The sequence below is a fragment of the Alexandromys fortis genome, unplaced genomic scaffold (assembly GCF_014885135.2).
Source record: "Alexandromys fortis isolate MF-2015 unplaced genomic scaffold, M_Fortis_MF-2015_v1.1 scaffold_3, whole genome shotgun sequence".
In the NCBI taxonomy this organism is placed as follows: domain Eukaryota; kingdom Metazoa; phylum Chordata; class Mammalia; order Rodentia; family Cricetidae; genus Alexandromys; species Alexandromys fortis.
In genome coordinates this window covers 16,200,358-16,214,641 of record NW_026067909.1, presented here as the reverse complement: position 1 = coordinate 16,214,641, position 14,284 = coordinate 16,200,358, and the positions used below count along the sequence as shown (strand labels likewise).

The window sequence follows — 14,284 nt, the reverse complement described above, 5'->3', positions numbered from 1 at the left end:
AATTCCCAGCAACCACATGGTGGCTCACAACCATCTGTAATGAGGTCTGGTGCCCTCTTCTGGCCTGTAGGCATATACAAAGACAGAATATTGTATACATAATACATAAATAAATAAATATTTTTAAAAAATCAAGACAAAAGTACCACCAACAAAAGCCTAGTTATTTATATTCATGTGTGCATATCACAGCAGAAATACAGAGGTCGGAGGATGGCTTGGTACCGAGTCCATTACCCACTGAGCCTTGTTGACAGCTCTCTCTTAAACCCATATACCTTCTCAGGCAGCATTCAGCTGACGACCGTACTTCCTGTGGGGCCCAGAGTAGCTTGGCCACACTGAGATTCAGTTTGCTGGCAGGCATCACTGAGTTCCGGGAAAAGCTATAAACTGGCACCACCCAGGCATTCCAAACACCCCAATCATCACATGAGATTAGATAAGATCATCAGAAGTCCTTGACCCCAGCAGGCACCTATCCCCACCTCTCGCCAAGACACCCCTAGACAAATGTCAGCCAATCAAGGTTTTGAATTCTGAAAATCTTCTCACCTTCAACCTCTCCTATGATATAAACCCTACCCAGCCCGGGCTAGATACTCTCTCAACTGCTGTGCCGGACAGATGGAGATTCCAAGCTGGAACTTGAGTAAAGGCTCTTTAATTTTGCATATAGATTCAGTCTTTGAGCCGGGAGGTGGTGGCACATGCCTGTAATCCCAGCACTCGGGAGGCAGAGGCAGGTGGATCTCTGTGAGTTCGAGACCAGCCTGGTCTACAAGAGCTAGTTCCAGGACAGGCTTCAAAACCACAGAGAAACCCTGTCTCGGAAAAACCAAAAAAAAAAAAAAAAAAACAGATTTTTGTGGGGCAGGGTTTCCTGGGATCTGAGCATAACACTTCCTGGGTCACTGCTCCACCACTCAATCTCCTAGCCCTGGCCCATCCCCTTGTCCTGTCCTCCGAGTACCGTGACAGAACAAGCAGTCCATGTCCCCATCTGAGGTCAGCCTCCCCACTTAGGCCTGGACCACAGTCCCTCATAACTCAAGGGTGACTCAGCAAGGCTTACTCCCTCCTACAACATATAGGAGGGAGTGTGTGCACAAACCCCCACACATATTTGTGCACACATTCGTGTATATGTAGCCAAGCAAACCACATGCACACCCTATGCTTACACACACAGAAAAACAAGCAGAGGCAGATACTCACCCAGAATTCACTAGGATACATCACACGGAATCCTCTGACCCCAACAGGAGCCTCTGAAGTGTGCTCTGACATCAGCTGTGCTATAGATGAAGGGCGTCCAGTCATGGTCCCACAGCCACAGGAGCGGGAACAGAAAGTAGGGGTGAGGCTGCAGCACCACGCTCGCCACAGCTGCCCCGCTGCAGTCTCCAGGAAGGAAAGCGCTACTGGCTCTACTCTCCCCCAGAGATGGCACCAGAGGGAGTTCTGTCAGCTCAGTGTCTTCTTGAGGACAAAGAAGTCTCGAGGACTGGACATGGTGTTCTGATCTGGGGAAGCCAGTAGGAACTGAGAGGCCCTTGTAAGGCCAGCATGGCTTCTCTGAGTGACTTGGATTTGAAAGAGACTATTAAGATGCTAACGCCTGACGGTGTTAACAGGAGTGGCCATAGGGACATAGTTTAGAACAGCACAAGCTGAAGCAAAGAACCTTAGGGCCAGGAGGACTAGGGACACCTATACTCCTGTGACTGAGAGCCAGCTGGGGTTCTGTAATTGACTTGATTCCTACCAGCCTGGCAGCCTCGGTAGTAACTACGAGCCTGCTTTCCTGGGTTCTCAGGCCTGAGGCCTGTCAGAGGGACCAGGTAAGTCAGGTCACAATGATGTCTGCTCTTGATGGAAGTCCTTGGGGTACTCCTTCCCTGGAACCCCTCAAGCTTTCCATTGTTTGTCTTAGTCTATGCACTCGTTGAAAGAGAAAGTCAGGCACAGCCCTCAGGCTGGACTGTTCCTAAATTTCCTCCTGTCCCTTACTAAGCCAGGAAAGGAACTTTTGTCTGCATAACAAGACAGTCCGCTTGTAAATTTCTGGAGTTTAGTCCTTGCCCAGAAGGAGACTGAGATATGTTAATAACAGTCATTACAAAAATGAAGTTTTGGTCAATAAAAGAGGCTTGTTGGGGCTGGAGAGATGGCTCAGAGGTTAAGAGCATGGCCTGCTCTTCCAAAGGTTCAGTTCCCAGCAACCTCATGGTGGCTCACAACCATCTGTAAAGAGGTCTGGCACCCTCTTCTGGCCTGCAGACATACAGACAGAATATTGTATACATAATAAATAAAAAAAAAAAAAAGAGGCTTGTTGGGGCTGGAGAGATGGCTCAATGGTTAAGAGCACCACCTCCTCTTCTAAAGGTCCTGAGTTCAATTCCCAGCAACCACATGGGGGCTCACAACCATCTGTAATGAGATCTGGTGCCCTCTTCTGGCCTGCAGGCAGAGCACTGAGAATACGGTGTACATAATATTTAAATAACTTTTTTAAAAAAGAGGCTTGTTAACATAAACAAGTGATGGAACCCTCAGTTGTTGCTGACAGTGAAATCCTGAGGAAATGCACTGTGGACCCCTCCTAACCAGCCTGGCAAGAACCTGAAATCACCTCTGGGGACAAACATATTTCTTTTATATCAGAAATTGGTTCCGGGCCACACAAGCTTGGTTACCTGTGACCCCGTGAAGCTGAAGAGAGAACTCTCCACATAGTTGTCCTCTGACCTCCACAAGTGTTGTGGCACATGTGTTCCCCCCTTGTTATTAACTATAATTTAAAAGTTTGCTTCCTTATTAATGTCATTCTAAGGGTCCAGAAGGCATTGGAGCATTTTATTATCTTGCCCAGAATCTGGAGTGTTTAGTCCTCAGTCCTATCGGGCTCTACTTCAAGATTAAGATAATCTAAACTGAAAAAAATGTTGTGGACACAAGGGAGGTGGGAATAAGTTTTACTACCATAATTGTTTGATTGGAACCTCCATTTCACCCCTTCATGGGCCAGAAAATCTCTTCCTTTTCTCTCTGTCTCCAAACCCCGCCTGCTCAAATAAAGGAAAGGTGTCCACATTCCTGGCGACTTCTGCAATTCTCTCCCCTGATGCCACCAGCAACCCAAATTCCCTGCCTAACTGCTTAGCTTTTGACCACACTTGGGCACAAACACAGGTGGTGGCAGACACTTTATCACCCCTCGCCTACAACCTATAAAGTCTCCCTGCTTTTGTTTAGGGGATGCAGCTTCTCTGACCTCCATCTCTGGGACTAGAAAAACGTGCCTGGTAGTGGCTTTGCTCAAATAAACTTGTCTTTATATGACGTGGGATTCCCCTCTGTATGCTGTGAATATCATTGGTTAATAAAGGAACTGCATTGGGCCTATAGCAGAGCTATAGGGAAACAGCTCAGCGGGGAAAACTAAACAGAATGCTGGGAGAAAGGAGGCTTTCAGAAAGAAGCCATGTAGCCCCACCGGAGCCAGACGGAACTTTAGCTGGTAAGACAGCCATGTGGTGATATACAGATAAATAGAAATGGGTTAAATTAATATGTAAGAGTTACCCAATAAGAAGCTAGAGCTAGGGGCTGGTGAGATGGCTCAGTGGTTAAGAGCATTGCCTGCTCTTCCAAAGGTCCTGAGTTCAATTCCCAGCAACCACATGGTGGCTCACAACCATCTGTAATGATGTCTGGTGCCCTCTTCTGGCCTGCAGACATACATACAGACAGAATGTTGTATACATAATAAATAAATATTAAAAAAAAGAAGCTAGAGCTAATGAGCCAAGCAGTGATTTAATTAATATGGTTTCTGTGTCGGCTGGGAACTAACTAGCATCTCTCCTCCAAGAAATTGGCACGCCAACGGGGCCAACTAAATCCATATATTCCCAAATATTGTTTACATTTAAAGGGGGATATGCTATAGAGATTTGCATTGGTATGGCTCTTGCTTTATGCAAACAAATTTAAGGTCAACTTTGTTATACTGTGTATATTGAGTTTTGCTCTTGATTAAGGTATTGTGTTTGTGCAGCTCATTTAAAAATGTAATGTATAATTAAGAAATATAGGTTAATAGGTAATCATCTATTTTCTAGATGTACAGAGACGTATTTCAGATAGGTATTCTTCAAATCTTTGAAAGACCACAGAATATGGCATTTAAAATGTTTTAAGAACTTAGGACTTTTCACGACAATGAGACACGTCTGCTCCTGGCAGCACTAATTACTTTAAAAGGAAAATGGGCACCAAAGAGGCTCCTTATGGAGTTTGCTAGCCATTTGGGCAAGAAATTGCTCTTGCCTAGACTGCTTGGTGAACCCACAGAGAAATGACTGCTAAATTTGTCTGTAGGTGAAACCGTCCTTCGGGGTTCCTGCTTCATAAAAGAGTCTACTAGACATTCTTCAGGACACAGGAAAAAGTGACTGACAAACAGCCATATAGATAGGCAGTGGGTGCCCAGCCTGGGGTACGCTGCAGGGGTGCCAGGAGCCTTGGCACCAAGACACGGAACAATAACAACAATACCATGGCGGTCACGGTCGTGGGATCGGCCTAGGTGGTGGAGGCAGGAATGGGGGTCTGTCCCAGCTCAGGTGACCTGTCCTATTTACGGACCCCTGCGGGTCTCGGCCGCCTTTCGGCCTCATTCAGGAGAGCCCCCTGGGAGGATTCGGGGACGACTGCTGTGGCTAGCACTGCTGATCCCCTAGCCAGACAGGTTGCCACTGCCTTAGAGATCCAGAATGCCCTATCTAATTTTCACCAGGGTGTTTTTACTTTTTTTTGTTTGTTTGTTTGTTTGTTTTGTTTTGGCTCCCCGTCGGGGAATCGAACCCCAATCTCCAACGTGACACCAGGGCGTTTTTAGGTTTGATGTGTAGACCTCCTTTTATAAGAACAGTGGGAGCATGCGGTTGGCTGCTCCCTTTCCTTTCATGACATTTGTGCCACGCCCATGCCAGTCCAGCCACGCCCATACGGCCCGGGCATGCTGAACAGCTGGCCTTAGGAACTCCTGTAGCCGGAGGGTTTCTGTTGCTCTGCCTCTATAACAGGCATCAGAGGCAGCAGTGATGTAATATCGCTATTTGCCCAAGAAAGTGGGCTTCCTCCAAGAGCAGTATGGGTTAGCAGGCTACGGAAAGACCAGTGAGCCAGAGACAGGTAAGACAGGAGCCTGTCATGTGCTTCTTTTTTTGTTTTGTTTTTCGAGACAGGGTTTCTCTGTGGTTTTAGAGCCTGTCCTGGAACTAGCTCTTGTAGACCAGGCTGGTCTCGAACTCACAGAGATCCACCTGCCTCTGCCTCCCAAATGCTGGGATTAAAGGCATGCGCCACCACTGCCTGGCTGTCGTGCTTCTGCAACCCAAGACAGGCCTGGTCTAATTATATTAAAAAGAGGGAGCTGTTGGGGGCTGCAGACCCCTGGCCCCTTGACTTTCTTTGCCTGCCGGAGTGAACTGAGCAAAATAACTTGTTTACCTGTGCCTGCAGCTGCTCTGAGCAGGAGACCTTGATGGCAGGAGAGTGGTTTCCGGTGGGCCTGCGACTGAAAGACCCTGAGAGCTGGAGCATGGCCAGAGCCTATGTAAACTGCCCCTGAGCACAATAAAGTTGGCGTTCTTGTATCAAGGGTGACCCGTGTCCCCTGTGTCTGTCTCTGTCTGTGTGTCTTTGTGTTTTTAAGTCTCCAGCCCTTTTCCCAGCTCCCGGACTGACCTGTAGTGGCATGGGCGCTACACTTCTGCCTCCTGAGTGCTGGGATTAAAGCTGTGCTCCACCACTGCCCCTTCCCTTACAGAAAGCCCTGATCAGGTCCCGTATGCTGGCTGTGTTTGGTTTACTTCTTTCTCCCTGCTCTGGACTCTTGCTAATGTCTCTGGCTATTTTCTCTCTCTCATCTCCAGTAAAAACCTCTCCTTTAGCTGGGCGGTGGTGGTGCACACCTTTAATCCCAGTGCTTGGGAGGCAGAGGCAGGTAGATCTCTGTAAATTCAAGGCCAGCCTGGTCTACAAAGTGAGTTCCAGGACGGCTAGGGCCGCTACTCTGGGAAATCCTGTCTCGGAAAAAGAAAAAAAAAAAAAGAAAAAAAGAAAAGAAAAAAGAAAAACAAACAAAAATCTTACAAAACTTTCTCCCTTAACTACGCCATGGAGCAGTCATGGTGTGAGTTTATACAGGTTATCTTTGTTATTTTCCCACCACACAGACCAGGTTAGCTAGCCTGTGAGCTTCTGGGTTCTTCTGTCTCCACCTCCCACTTCTCAGTGCTGGGAGTATAGCCACTCATGTTACACATCCCACTGTTATGTGGATTCTGGGGATTCAGAACTTGGGTCCTCCCGCTTGTGTGACAAGAGTGTCACTCTGAGATTGAGTCCCACCCTATCCCCAGTCCAGCATTGGAGACTGGGACTTCACGCACGCACACACCTCCCTTTAGAGATGGTGGTGGCCCAGGCTGGACAAATACTGAGGCAAAGCCCTCTAGCAGACAGAGCCCAGATCTAAATGCACCTCCAGGCTCTGGGGAGTTTCCATCATCTTTCTGCTTTCTCCTCATGACCTACAGGAGTGGTGGCGTGTTGAAGGGGGAGGTCACAGGTGGGAAAGAAGCCCTTCCCGATCTTAGTGTGTGGTGTCTGTCCTCTCAGGATGAAGTAGAGCTCTTCCCTGAACCTACCCCACAACACTCCTTGAGTGAGTCTGAAGGCGGGACTGTTGGGGTTAACAAGGTCCAGAGACCCAGCTCTCCTTGGAGTGCTGGAGTCTACCCAGCCAAGTGCCAGGCCCATGGATGCTTGGTTCTGCAACTCAGTGGGGCTCTTTATTGCTGGGGCTTAGAGAGGGGCTGACAACAGACTCCTGAGGAAGAATCCATTCTCTGGCTTCAGGGCTGGCCAGGGCTGGTTGCTGTGAGACACTATCTTCTGGGAACAGGGTAGCTGCTGGCAACGATACGGGAGGTTCAAGGGAGAAGCGCTGGGCAGAAGCCCTCTTCAGTTGTTTAAGAGCCAAGGTGTCCTTCTGGGTGTCCTCTGCCTCCTCCCTGGTGACCCCTGCTTCCTCCTGAGTGACACCTGTTTCCTCCTGGGTGACCCCTGCTTCCTCTTGGGTGTCCTTTGCTTCCTCTTGAGAGACTTCAGCTGTCTCCTGGGAGAGTCTAAAGTCCTTTAGAGTGAGCAGAGTTCCCTCCAGGTTCTTGTACAATGAGGTAGGCTGAGACAAAGGGTTGCAGGGCCTGAGGTGAGTGGCTGGCCAGCAGGACTACCTTCAGCCCCAGGAGCAAAGGGGTGAGACTGAGGGCAGGGAGGAGCCAAGGCAAAAGTGCGGCTCTGGGGCTGAGGGGCTCACCAGGTTTTGTAGCTTCTCTTCAAGGGCCAGGTTGTCCTTTTGGTTAGCGTTCAATGCCTCCTGAAGCCTAGGGTAAAGGACAGGCTCCCTGAGCCCCAAGTTCTTTTCCCAGTCAACCCTTCCATACAGACTTCCTGCATCAGCTCCCTTAGCTGGAGCCTCCTTAGGAGGCTGAGCTTACCCACATCACCGTCGCAGAAGGAACTGTTCCTTTCATATATCATGTATTAGCTGCCTTGTCTTTCTCTCTTTCTTTCTTTCTTTCTTTCTTTCTTTCTTTCTTCCTTCCTTCCTTTCTTTCTTTTTTTGTTTTCGGTTTTATCTTTTTTTGGTTGTTGTAGAGACAAGGTCTCATTATGTAGCCTTGGCTGGCCTAGAACTCACAAGACTGGACTCAAACACACAGAGAACTGCCTGCCTCAGCCTCCTGGTGCTGGGATGGAAAGGTAGGGGCCACCATGCCCAGCATTCTCGTTTATTTATTTACTTTAAAAAAAATGTATGTGCACTGGTGTTGAGGGTGTCACATCCCCTGGAAGTTACGGACAATTGGACCCAGGTCCTCTGGAAGAGCAGTCAGTAGTACTCTTAACCACTGAGCCATCCCTTATACCACCCAGCATTTTCTATAAGATCTATTTATTTCTACTGGGCAGTGGTGGCTCAGGCCTTTAATCCCAGCACTAAGGAGGTGGAGGCAGGTGGATCTCTGTGAGTTCCAGGATAACCAAGGCTACAGAATGAAACCCTGTCTCAACCCCCCCCCAATTTATTTTTGCTTTTGCTCATTTCTAGTTTATAATTATGAATGTTTTGCCTGCTCCTGTGCCTGGGGCCCTCAGAGACCAGAAGAAGTCGTTATGATGACCCTCTGGGACTAGAGTCATATACAGTTGTGAGCGTCTGTGTGGATGATGGAATCTACACCTGGGTTCTATTTAGAGACAGGGTTTCTCTGTGTAACAGTTGTAGCTGCCCTGGAACTCACTTTGTAGACCAGGCTGGCCTTGAACTCACTGAGATCCACCTGCCTCTGCCTTCCAAGTGGTAGGATTAAAGGTGTGTGTCACCACCAGCCGGCAATTATTTTTATTTCATTTTAAGTAATTAATTTTGAGCCAGACTCTCAGATCACCAGGCTAGCCTCTAGCTTACTAAAGAGACAAGGATGACCTTGAACTCTTGACCTTCTACTTCCACCCCACCTGCTGAGATTAGGGTGTGCACGACCACCTTTAGTTTATAAGATACTAGCTTCATGAAAGGCTAAAGTTCAACCAGCTTAGCTACATCCTCAACCCTTGTTTGTTATTTATTCATAACATGGTCTCATGTAGCCCAGGCTACATCTTCTAGAAAGAATGATGTTGAACCCCTGGTCTTCTTGCTTCCACCTCCAAATGCTGGGGTTGCAGTTGTGTGCCCACACCCAACTCTTTAGCAAGAGACAGGCTGCTCATCACCTGGGCTGGGCCATGAGCCCTCAGGTCTCCATGGGGCAGAGCAGAAGACTGGCCATCTCTTTGAGCTGTGTCAGGGCTGGTTCAGGACTCTGGCAGCGGGTTGGTGAGTTTATGGATCAGTCCTGCCTAAGAGCTCGGTGCCAGCAGCGTGTGAGTGGGAACCTGGATTGCTCGGATCCATGGTTAAAGAAAGGCAGGAAGCCCTGGAGGAGAGGCATCACTTCCACCCACTCCGTTACCAGGCAGAATTGAGCAGCCCCCAGGCTCCGCTGCCTGACATCACAGAACAGAACCCTCCACAGCCAGCTACCCATATCGTTCCTTGACAGCTAAAGGTAAGAATCCTCAACATACTAGACTCCTGTCACACAGCCAAAGCTGTGGTCAGTAACCAGCGGGACAGATCCTGATCCTGTAGGATGCTTCTGCTTGGGAGGCGAGGGCCCTGTTGGCAAGGAGGTTATCTAGAGTGGGGCAGAATAAAGACAAAAGAGAACACAAGCAGGGGCTTCAGGGCAAGGGAAGACCCAAAGCCACAGTACCAGCCCAAACCAGAGCTGGCTTCACAGTCCTGTCCTGCAAACTTCACCCCACATGTCCCTGAAGCTCACCTCTCGCAGTCCCTCTGCAAATCCTGTATCTCCTTCGAAGTCCTCTTAGGGCCCCAGTCTTCCTGACTCACGAACCGGCTCTCCAGGGTCTCAGTGTCCCTGGGGAGGTGAGAGCAGCCCTCAGGGCCTGAAGGCCAGTCTGAGACCCAGCTCCATCAATCATGTGTGGGCCTTCCTGTGGTTCAGCCCAAAGCCTAAACCTGGCACAGGTGTGAAAGGGTGTGGTGGTGGGGGGAAGGGGTTGTTCTCCCCCTCCCCCAGGTAATACCCACCCACTCAGAAACACACCCATGCAGGCAGCCTTACGATTCAGCATCTTTGGGTTCAGGAATGTTGAGGAGTGTGAACAGGAATGTGACAGTGGGTTCCGACCGCAGGTCCACCCTTGACTCCAGAGACGGCTTTGCAGAGAAGGTGACTTGGTGACTGAAGTGACATGAGGCTTCCAACCCACAGGTCTAGTCCTCCCTCCCCTCCTTGCCCTTCCCATCTCTCTGCTTTATAGGGATTTGGTCTCTGTGCCCCTCAGCTTATGGGGAAGAAGCAGTGGAAAGGACAAGGCAAATGAGAGTTTTCTCCTAGGAGGCCCTCTGGCTGGAGAAGAACCCGAGATGGTCCGAGAGGCTGCAGCAAGAGGGAGGAACTTGAGGATCGGGACTACAGGTCTTGGCCCAGGCTAAGGAAGAATTTCTGTAGCCCACCTCTCTCCCTTGCCTTCCGTCTTAGGACCAGCAGTAAATGAGGGAGCCCCCAGGGCTTGCTGTCACCTCCACGCTGGGCTCCCTGGAGTTCCCAGGTTCTTCTAGCTGTGGCTCTGGCTCTGGCTCTGGCTCTGGCTCTGGCTCTGGCTCTGGCTCAGCAGGCTGCATTGCTGCTCTCAAGGCCTGCTTGGGATGGGCACTCAATTTGCCTGTGGAAGACTGAAGGAGACAGACCTGCTTGGTGACCTGCTTACCCCAGAACCCCAGGCTAGTGTTGTCAGACCATAGTCCAGCCAAGATGGTAAAACCCTCAGCAAATACAATACAGGATGCCCCGTGTTGATGGTTAATATTGTCACCTTGACGATCCAGAATCACCTAGGAGACACAACTCCTGGCATATTGCTGAAGAAATTCCTATGTTGGGTAAGTTAAGGAAGACCCACCCTAGATATGGCTGCCACCATTCCAGGGGCTGCTGGGGTCCTAGTCAGGATTAAAAGCAGAAAGAGAGGGGCTGGAGAGATGGCTCAGTGGTTAAGAGCATTGCTTGCTCTTCCAAAGGGCCTGAGTTCAGTTCCCAGCAACCACATGGTGGCTCACAACCATCTGTAAAGAGGTCTGGCGCCCTCTTCTGGCCTTCAGGTATATACACAGACAGAATATTGTATACATAATAAATAAATAAATATTAAAAAAAAAAAAGAAAAGCAGAAAGAGAACTGAGTACTGGCACTCATCTGGCCCTGCAGCGCCAGGCACCGTGCAAAGGCACCGTGCCCAGACCCCTTAAGCTCCTGTTGCCATGACTTCCCCACCATGTTGGACCACATCCTCAAGCTGTGAGCCAAGATGGCCCTTTCTTATTTGAACCATGTTTGTTAGGTGTCTTGTCGCACGCAGAGAAAAGTGATCAACACATACAGTTTTCAGTTTTTTAAAAAGTTTATTTTTAAATCTGTGCACGGTCCTCATGTGGAGGTCAGCAGATGGCTCTCAGGAGCCAGTTCTTCTACCTTTGATGTTAAGGAACAAGCCTGGGTTGCCAGCCTTGTCTAGCAGAGGTTTGTACCCACAGTCATCTCAGGATCCCACGGCCCGGCCATCTGCAGGATGTAAATCCAATTACAACCCCAAAGTGAATACTTTAGGCACAGGTGTAGTCTTAGTACATAGTGGGCAGAGGCAGGAGGGTCAAAAATTTAAGACCAGCCAGGCGGTGGTGGTGCATGACTTTAATCCCAGCACTCAGGAGGTGGAGGCAGAGACAGAGGCAGATGGATTGCTGGGATTGCCACTAAGTCCACCATTGGTTTTGCTTTGGCTCACCTGCAGCTATGGTAAAATCGCCAGGTGAGAAACAGGACATACGAATTTCAGGTACTGAATTTTTATCATGTAAGTGGTACTGGAGATCAAACCCAAGGGTCCACGTGTGCTAGGCAAGCACGCTATCACATCCCAAACACAACAGCATTGCAGGAAATTCACTTACATAAAACTGTATGTTTGCTCTTGTCTTTGGGAGTCTGCTGTAGCCCAGGCTGATCTCAACTCATCACACTTGGAGAATGGCTCCTGCTCCTCCCACCTCTACCTCCCAAGCAGGGACTTCACGTGTGCAGCTGGCTGATACCTTGTTTTCTACCCCCACCTCATCTCCTCACTCAGAACTATAGGGGTTATTTCTTTTTAATAGAATTGCAAACCTGTCCCCACTGCCATGTGTTGTAGTGGGGTGAACATTAGAATGAACAGATGTTTTCTAGAAATACTTTGACCTTGGAGAAATCCTTGCAGAAAACAGTGGCTATTTTCCATGATTTGTATGTAGAAGTTTTGCTGAAGGAGATTGACACCATCCTATGACTTTGGTCACAAGACACTGATGTGGAATGTCCTTCTGTATATGTGTTGCTTTTATTGGTGGATGAACAAAGCCGTTTGGTCCAATGACTTAACAGAGTAAAGCCAAGCAAGAAATCAAAACAGAGCTAGAGAGTAGGTAGAGTCAGGAAGATGATTCTGGAACCTTAGCGGTAGGCCTCATCCTTGTGGTGATACAGATTAGTAGAAATGGGTTAATTTAAGATGTAAGAGTTGGTTAATAAGAAGCCTGAGCTAATAGGAATACGCCTAAACTACTGGCCAAACACTGTTGTAATTAATATAGTTTGTGTGATTATTCAGGTTTCGGTGCCCGGGAAACTAAAGCAGTCTCCATCTACAAGGCACCTGGGGTGAGGCTCCTGCATCTGTGTATTGCAAACGATACATAATAAAGGACTAGATGCTGGGCGGTGGTGGCGCACGCCTTTAATCCCAGCACTCGGGAGGCAGAGGCAGGCGGATCTCTGGGAGTTCGAGACCAGCCTGGTCTACAGAGCTAGTTCCAGGACAGGCTCCAAAGCCACAGAGAAACCCTGTCTCAAAAAACCAAAAAAAAAAAAAAAGCACTAGAGTCATGGGACGCCCCCTTCAGTAAGACATGTGAATTAGATGAGGAACCTTGGCATGAGGAAATACTTTGTGTAGTTTTCAATACACCTTTGTACAGTTGTTTAGGGTTCAGTTCAGAGACTAGACCTTCCTGCTGCCATACAGGCCTTAAGATTTCATCTTGGAGTTCCTTCTTTCTCCAGCCATCCCCAGCTATACAATGTACCCTGACATTGTGCTCTTACCCATGAATGTTCCTTCAAGTTCCTCATCCACTGCCAACTTTTTCTGCCCACTTTTCCTGCTGAGCAAGCATCCCTCTCAGGACCCTGTTCATGGTGGTACTGGTGGGCTTACTCTGAGGGTGTTTCTTACTCTCAGTGTAGCATGAGATGTCCCATCTATTGGGATGGAAGCAGCAGCATTTCTCCAACTTTTCCCCCTCAGCATTAAGTCTGAAGTTACCTGCCACCCGTCTCTTTCTTTACTGCCATAATGGTACCCATGAAATGTATTGGCTGATCTCTCAAGAGCATTAACAGTAAAGAAAACCAATGTCAGGTCCTTACAGTGCTATGCTCCAACTGTTTTGTTTTTTGTTCCACCACCACTACCACCACCTAGAGTCAGGGTTTTTCTGTGTAGCTTTCACTGTCCTGAAACTCCCTCTCTAGACCAAGGCTGTCTATCTCTACCTCCCGAGTGATAGGATTAAAGGCACTACACCTGGCTATTTTTTTTTTTTTTTCAAGACTGGGTTTCTCTGTAGCTTTGAAACCTGTCCTGGAACTAGCTCCTGTAGACCAGGCTGACCTCAAAATCACAGAGATCCACCTGCCTGTGCCTCCCGAGTCCTGGGATTAAAGGCTGCACCACCACAGCCCAGCTGTTTTTGTTTTTTAGATAGGATTTCCCTAGCTCTATTTGTCCTGGAACTCAGTTGGCCTCAGACTCAGAGATCAGCCTGCCTTTGCCTTTCTAGTGCTAGGATTAAAGCTGTGTGCTACACAGGTGGCCAGTCTTAAATTACAATATGAAGATACACAGTGAGTCTGCAGCATGATGGTGTAGGCAAAGGAGAGGACCCAGTGCATAGTGCTTGCTGTGCGAGCACGAGGACCTGAGTTCAGACCCCAGCACACACCTTAAAGTCAGATGCGGTGGCCTGTATCTGCAACCCTAGAACCAGGGAAGCGCTGGGATGATGTGGGAGTGATTTCTTACTAATAAAGAAACTGCCTTGGCCCATTTTATTGGTTAGAACATAGGTGGGTGGAGTAAACAGAAGAGAATGCTGGGAGAAAGAAGCTTAGTCGAGGAGTCGCCATGATTCTCCCACTCCAGACAGAGGCAGGTTAAGATCTTTCCTGATAAGCCAGCTCGTGGAGCCACACAGAATATTAGAAATGGGTTAGATCAATATGTAAGAACTAGCCAATAAGAGGCTGGAACTAGCCGGGCCAGGCAGTGTTTAAAAGAATAGTTTCTGTGTAATTATTTTGGGCATAAGCTAGCCATGTGGGCGGCTGGGTGCCGGGGACACAGCCCTGCCGCTCCTAATGCAACACTGGGAGAGGCGGATCGGGGTCTTGTTGGCCAGTTAGTCGAGCTGAGATGGTATAGAGAAAATGTAACGGCCTATATTTCACCAGAGGATGAGCTGGAATACTCACA

The 14,284-nt window shown here is 48.7% G+C and overlaps 1 pseudogene; it reads right to left on the bottom strand.

Annotated features, from left to right (window-relative positions):
* Positions 1 to 7,049: 7,049 nt before the first annotated feature.
* On the bottom strand, positions 7,050 to 10,992 carry LOC126498853 (uncharacterized; annotated as a pseudogene).
* Positions 10,993 to 14,284: the final 3,292 nt, after the last annotated feature.